This window comes from Canis lupus, chromosome 26 (genome assembly GCF_003254725.2).
Source record: "Canis lupus dingo isolate Sandy chromosome 26, ASM325472v2, whole genome shotgun sequence".
Lineage (NCBI taxonomy): Eukaryota > Metazoa > Chordata > Mammalia > Carnivora > Canidae > Canis > Canis lupus.
The window spans coordinates 10781064-10788995 of record NC_064268.1 but is presented as its reverse complement, the minus strand read 5'-3'; positions in this window follow the sequence as shown (position 1 = coordinate 10788995).

Sequence of the window (7932 nt, the reverse complement as noted above, 5' to 3'; positions counted from 1 at the left end):
GGAAGTGGCTTCACTGGGCCTCAGTTTCCTTATTTGTAAAATGGGAATCATAGTATACACTCTGGAAGGCAGTTTTGAGGATTTAGGGTGACGAGGCACTTATCTCATTTCTTGGCCCAAGGGAAGCAAGTGCTCAGGACATGGTGGCAGGTGCTTATCATGTTCTTCCTCCTGGGCCAGACAGAGCCAGCAGCAGGGTCCCTTCCTTTTCTGCCCTCTTGGCTCAGACTTTTTACTGCAGCAACAGAAGCATCCATTCTCCAAGGCTTCTAAATCAAGCTGAGCAGTGAAGCATGCTTTGCCCATTAGCAGGGACATTTTGACTCAGAGCGGCTTTGAAATAGCAGGGCCGGGCAGTGCCCCTAGAATAAGGCTTGCTAATGGAGTTTCTGCCTTGGCAGTGGGCCCGTCTGGGCTGTTTATTGCAGGAGACTTGGAAGTTGTGAGCAGGGAGGGGGAAGAAGGACACGGAGCCTCTGTTGCTTTCAGGAGCCCTACAAAGGCAGAAGGAAGATGCATGGCTTCTTGGCACCCAGCTGAGAATGAGTGCGGAGTCTCCTCCTGCGGGGTCCCAGGTGTGAACATGAGACCTGGCAGGGCCCTCTAGCAAGAGAGCTGTTCTGAGCCCCAGTTTCCCCCTCCATCAGATGGAATGAAAGTATCTATAACTCATAGGCAAAAATCAAATGAGATGAAGGAAGAGCCCCGTGCCAGGCACCATACAGAACACGATGATGTTCAGCAGCTTCTGTTCGTTCCTTCCTGGACTGGATGCACAGAGCTGAGCCCAGCTTGGCCAAGGCCAAGCGAAGAGTGGTCTGAAGGTGGGGTACAGTGTATTAAGCCTGTTCAGTCTGCCTTGGGACCACCCACCTCCCACTTCTCTCTTCTGTACTTTCATCCAGCACCCCTAGATTTCCAGCTACTCCTCAGCACCTGCTAGTTCTCAGCTACCGACAAGGCCAGCTGCATGGGCTCTTCACTCAGAAGCGTACTCGGTTTGATGCTCTGATGTGATAGTCTTGAAACTCTTAGTGTGTTTTGAACAAGGGGTCTTGCATTTTCATTTTGCGCTGGTCTCTGCAGATGATGGGTCCTGTCTGGTCCTGTCTGCCACTAACAATGCTAATAAGGTGACAATTCCTATGAGTCCAGGGTATCTGCAGCTTTCCATGTACTTATGATCTCATGGAAGCCAAGGCCTCAAGATGTGAGAGCACTCACCAGTGAACTGACTCTTATGAAATTTGTCTGTATTAATTTTTTCCAAGATTTTATTTATTTATTCATGAGAGACACACAGAGAAAGGCAGAGACATAGGCAGAGGGAGAAGCAGGCTCCCTGCAAGAAGCCCGATGTGGGACTTGATTCCAGGACCCCAGGATCATGACCTGAGCTGAGGGCAGATGCTCAACCACTGAGCCACCCAGTGTCCCAGAAATTCATCTGAATTCAAATAGTTTCCCAGCCCCAACACTTAGATGGACACTTGTGTTCAGTCTCACATGTCTCTAAGTGAGAAATATTCTTATTGGGGATAAAAGAGAAGAAGAGTCGATCTTACCTCTCTTTAAGAGTTAATAATGAATTGGAATACAGTGTGAGGTGTGTTAAATGTCATTTAAGCTTGTTTTAATCCTCATTTTTCAAGATCACTTTACAATCAAGCCTGTCCTCTTATCCCCACATTTATTACGACAGTTTGGGTTCTGGTTTTAAGAGGGTTCGTTGAAATGGTCTTCTCTCAGTTGTGTTTGCGTCTATTTATTATTTTCTTATTGTGGTAAAATATCCACGAACTGAGATTTGCCATTTCAGCCGCTGTCAGGTATATAATTACTCGTAATGATATAACCGATGCTCTGCGACCATCACCGCTATTTCCAAAACTTTTTCATCACCCCAGACATAAACCTTTTCCACATCAAGCAATAAGTCTCTGCTATTCTTTTCTCCTAGCTCCCGATAACCTCTTATCTACTTCTTGTCTCTGGGCCTACCTATTCTAGGTATTTCGTACACATGAAATCATTTAATAATTGGCGTTTTGTGTCTGGCCCCTTTGACTTTGCAGAATGTTTTCAAGGTCTATCTGTCGATGTAGCATGGGTCAGGGCTTCATTCCTTTTATGGCTGACGACGCTTCATCGTACGGATGGACCATGGTTTGCTCGTGCATCTGTCTGTTGCTGAGCAAATGGGTTGTTTCTACCTTTGGGCTGTTGAGAATCATCCTGCTGGGACTGTTTCTGTACAAGTCTGTTTGAGTTCCTGTGGTCCGTTCCTTCAGGTGTATACCTAGGGGTGGAATTGCTGGGTCTGTGAGTAACTTTTTGGAGAATTGCCAAGCTGTTTCCACAACAGCCGTACCCCAGTTATAGTGTGTGAAGGTTCCAGCTTCTTCACACCCTCTCCAATTCTTGGTCTTCTCCATCTTTTAATGATAGACAGCCTACTGGGTGCCAAGTGGTAGCCCGTTAGGATTCCGATTTGCATTTTCCCTAATGATGTGGAGCATCTTTTATGTATTTTTTAGCCATTTGTATATCTTCGAGTCCTTGGCCCATTTTAAAATCAGATTTTTGTCTTTTTTTTGTTGTGGAGTAGTTGTTTTTATATATTCTGGATATTAAAGCCTCATCAGACAGGATTTACAAATGTTTTCTCTCATTCTGTGGGTGGTCTTTTCACTCCCTCATTGTGTCCTTTGATGCACAGAAGTTTTTAATCTTAATCAAGTCTGATTTATGTATTTTTTCTTTGTTTGCCTATGTTTGGGTGTCACACTTAAAAAAAACATTGCTAAATATGAGATCATGCATGTTTTCTTCTGACAGCTTTATAGTTTTAGCTCCTAGATTTTGGGCCTTGGATCAAAGCTGAGTTAACTTTTGCATACGGTATATGGTATAAGGTAAGGGCCCCAGTTCATTCTTGACATGCATGCATCCGGTTTTCCCAGCACCGTGTGTCAGAGACCAAATTCTCCTCCATAGAATGACCTTGGCATCTCTGTTGAAACCCATGGATCTTTGACATGAGGGGTTCTTTCTGGGCTCTCAATTCTATTCTGTTGATCTATATGTCTATGCTTTTTTTTTTTTTTTTTAAGATTTTATTTACTTATTCATGAGAGACAGAGAGGCAGAGACACAGGCAGAGGGAGGAGAAGCAGGCCCCATGCAGGGAGCCCCAAGTGGGACTCCATCCAGGGAATCTGGGAATCCAGGATCACACCCTGAGCCAAAGGCAGACCCTCAATCACTGAGCCACCCAGGCATCTCTGTATGTCTATTCTTATGCAGATATCACACTGTTCTGGTTACTGTAACTTTGTGTCAAGTTTTGAAATCTGGAAATGTAAGTTCTCCAACTTTGTTCTTATTTTTAAAGATTACTTTGGCTAGTCTCAGTCCCTTGAAATTCCCTATGAAGATTAGGATGAGTTTTTCCCATTTCTGTAGAAAATACCATGAGAATTTTTAAGAGACATAGCTTTTTTTTTTTTTTTTTAAATTTTTATTTATTTATGATAGTCACACAGAGAGAGAGAGAGGCAGAGACATAGGCAGAGGGAGAAGCAGGCTCCATGCACCGGGAGCCTGACGTGGGATTCGATCCCAGGTCTCCAGGATCGCGCCCTGGGCCAAAGGCAGGCGCCAAACCGCTGCGCCACCCAGGGATCCCAAGAGACATAGCTTTAAATCTGTGTATTGCCTTGGGTAGTATTGTCATCTGAACAAGACTAAGCCTCCCAATCCATGAACACTGTTCCATTAATATTTTAGGATCTCCTGCATTAACCTTTTATTTTTAAAAATTTTTTAAAAAAACGTTATTTATTTATTCACGAGAGACACAGAGAGAGGCAGAGGGAGAATCAGGCTCCCTGCAGGGAGCCCAATGCAGGGACCCAATCCCAGGACCCTGAGATCATGACCTGAGCCAAAGGCAGATGCTCAACCCCTGAGCTACCCAGGCATCCTGCATTAACCCTTTATTTATTTATATTTTTTAAAGACTTTATTTATTTATTCATGAGAGACACACAGAGAGGCAGAGACACAGGCAGAGGGAGTAGCAGGCTCCATGCAGGGAGCCCAACCCAGGACCTGATCCCGGGTCTCCAGGATCATACCCCGGGCTGAAGGCAGCGCTACACCGCTGAGCCAGCCACCTGGGCTGCCCTGCATTAACCTTTTAATAGGGGCTTCTAAAAAGTAGGAAAGCCAGTCAAACTCAAAGAGTTGAACGTCTCTTGGTCACATTCCAGGTCAAGGGGAAAGACTTGCCAGTTTGTTTTAAGGTTTTATTTATTATTTAATTTATTTAGAGTGCAAGTGAGGGGAGGGGCAGAGGCCGACTCCAACCCAAGTGCTGACACTGGGCTCCATCCCACAACCCTGACATCACGTCTCAAGCCAAGATCAAGAGTCAGACGCCCAACCGCCCAACCGACTGAGCCACCCTGGCACCCTGAAGGACCCATTTCTGGCTTGAATATATTCAAGCATAGAATGATTTCGGAAATTCCTCAACAGATTTGAATTAATCTCAGTAGAGTCGATCCAGTCAGTGTTCCTAGGCCTGTTTTAAAAGCCATTGGTCACCTTCCCCTTCTCTGCTCCTAGTGAGTGGTTAGTGGACAGTTTGTGGAAATCACAGCTTGCTTAAAGAGGCCTTATTGTCTGGATCCTGGTTCCAAGTGAACCTCACTCCCCTAACTCTTTGCAGTGGCCTTAAGCCTAATGCCCTTCTGGGACTTTCCCCCCCCCGCTTCCTGCTCCCGTGGATGGAATTCTCGCGAAGACCACAAGATGACAGCAAAGAGCAAAGGCTGTGGGAGTGGACCGGGAGACCCCGGAGAAGGGGAAGGAAGGAGAAACAGCCGCGAGGGTGTGAGCCCAGGGCCACAGCGCTGCACGATGGCACCCCCGGAATCGCACACCTGGCAGGCCTGCGAACGGACCAGGAGTGTGAAACTGCCCGGTGCAAGGGAGTTGACACGCTCCAGGTGAGATCACGCGGACAATCGTTAGAAAATCAGTATTTTCCTTCCGAGGTGGGAATGGCCAGAGTGAGGAGAAATCAGGGGTAGCAAGGCACTCTCCCTCCCCCCTCTTCCCTCTCTCTCCCCACTCCCTGGTGTGGCCTTGAGGCCAGAGGAGGAAACCACTGGTGTCTCCCTGCAGACTGACTTCCTTGGCTCAGGCTGGGCAGCAGGGGTCCTGCAGCGGAGGAGGCTGACTCCCCAGGGGCCTGGGCCCCGCTGCCTGCTTACCTGCACCCCACCACACGCCCCTGGGAGGGCTGCTGCCAAAACAAATTCCTGCACATTCAGTGGCTGAAAACAATGCAAGTTCAGTATCTCACAGTTCTGGAGGTCAGAGGGCCACCAGCCTGCCGATGCTACACACTGGGCACCCTGAGGCCATATCAAGGGGTTGCCCACGCGGTGCTCCTAACGGCAGGACAGTCCTCTTCCAGGCTCTCTCGGGTTGTTGACGGAGCCCCTTTGCACGGGACTGTAGGCCTTCCTGCTCCATCAACTGGAGCCCGTCCCTCAGAACACAAGCGGTTCTCCCTTGCAAGTCCCAGGCTGGGCTGCCAGCGAAGAGGAAGAGAAGAGAACGGCCTCAGATTCAGCTCATCTCTGAGGAACTCCAGAGATGCGCGTGCCGGGCACGTGGGTGCTCAGATGGCACCCTCTCTGTTGGCTTGGGTTACTGAGTCCTCACGTTCGCTCCCTGTGCATCCCACTAGGCCTACACTCCACTCCGGGCAGCCCCAGGAAGGACAGAGTGAGTTTTCTTCATCTATTTCTTTGTGTGAGATTCATCCCAGGCACTAATGTCAAGAAACAGAACCAGGGTGGTAACATATTACGTGCTCTCACTTGAGCAAACTTAGCTGGAGAAGCCTCAGTTCAGAGCAGCTGGAAGGCTCCAGCAGACGGGCTCGGATAATCCTCTTATCCGCAAATCCTCCCCATTGGTGGCCTCGTTTATGGTCTGTCACTCAAGCTCCTCCCAAACTCTTTCTGGGCCGTTGGCCACTTGCCATGGGTAGCCCTGCTTCTAATCATTGCTTACTTCCTTTGGGCTGAGTGGGGGCCTTGCTGCCAGGGTAACAGAATGGACGATGGGCCTGGGACCTTGACCTTGAACTCTGCCTAACTGGATTCTTGCTACGTTCTTGGCTCATTTCCCTTTCACACACATTTCTCTCTTGCTTTTTTTACTCAGATGTTATTCCCCGTGAAGTGTATCCGGACACATTTTCTCTGGGGTTTGCTAACGCAATTCCTTTTGCTCTTATGGCCATTTTTTCCCCTTTTGACTTGACAAAAACTCTTAATGGATGGTGCTGGGTGCTCCCTACTGCCTCCCACCGGCAGGCACCCATGTCCCTCTCCTGATGCTTTGATGGACCATGGGGTTGGGAGGTGATGGTCTGCCACCTTCCATTCTAGAGCTCCCCCTCTATGTATCTTATACTGGTCCCATTCATCCGTGTCTCTGCCTTATCATTCATTTCAGTGAAGGTTGCAAAATGGTGACGTTTCTAATTTTCACCCTTTCAACAAATATTAAGTAGAATTCTTTTGTAAAAAACTGTTTTGGACGCACCTGGGTGGCTCAGTGGTCGAGCATCTGCCTTCGGCTCAGGTCGTGATCCTGGAGTCCCGGGATCGAGTCCCACATCGGGCTCTCTGAATGGAGCCTGCTTCTCTCTCTGCCTCTCTCTCTGCCTCTCTGTGTCTCTCATGAATAAATAAAATCTTTTTTTAAAAAACCCTTGTTTTTTCTTATTAGTTATAGCTGTCTGTTTATCCTGAAATATAGTTTGTACAAGAAATGCTAGGCTTAACTATATTCTATTCATCGCTGTTGTGTTGCCGATTTTCTGAAAAAAGGGTTGGTGCTCTCATTCCTTCCAGTGATGACCACTGACCACATGTTTCTTGATCACTATGAACGCTCTCTTGTCTTTGCTCTTAATGAACTTAAATGTCGGGATCCCTGGGTGGTGCAGCGGTTTAGCGCCTGCCTTTGGCCCAGGGCGCGATCCTGGAGACCTGGGATCGAATCCCGCGTTGGGCTCCCAGTGCATGGAGCCTGTTTCTCCCTCTGCCTATGTCTCTGCCTCTCTCTCTCTCTCTCTGTGTGTGTGACTATCATAAATAAATTTTAAAAAAATGAACTTAAATGTCTGCCAAATGCTGAAAAGACATTAGCAGGATGTTTCCCTCCTTCCTTTGGGATACTCTGAGTCACTTACTTTATTCATTGTTATAGGTCTTAATCCACTACATCTGTACCACTGACCATACAGTTGTACACAGTTCTTCATTTTTATTTAAGGGATTCAGATGGTGTACCTCTAGTGTATCATAAACCCCTGAGGATGAAGCAGTGTCTTATGGTCTCCTGTCTATGTCTCTAGTGCAAGCTGGGGCATCTAGAAGGGTCTGGTCACTAGTTGTCGACTGAGTGGATGTGAATGCAGAGCAGTCATTCTTCCTTCAAGGGCTCTTTCCTTTGCCCATGTTCTGGACAAGAGCTGTGGTACATACCAACACCAGCTCACTGGCACCACACCAGCTAGGGGTCCTACAGTTCAATTCTACTGACATTACCTGGAGCCAGTGCAGACCTCACATGTTAAAGGGTGAGCTCCCAGCAAGACTGTCTCCTCCTCAGATGCTAGCTGTGAGTGGGGTCCTCAGACTACTTGTACTGCCCCCTACCAATGTGGCTACAAATTCAGGGGTTTCCATGATCCCCCGTTTAGGTTCAATAACCTGCTAGAATAACTCACAGAACTCATGAAAATACCATACTTACAATCACCATCTTATTATAAAGGATACAGATGAACAGGCAGCTGAAGAGATACACAGAAGGGCTGAAAGAGTCCCGAGTGCAGAA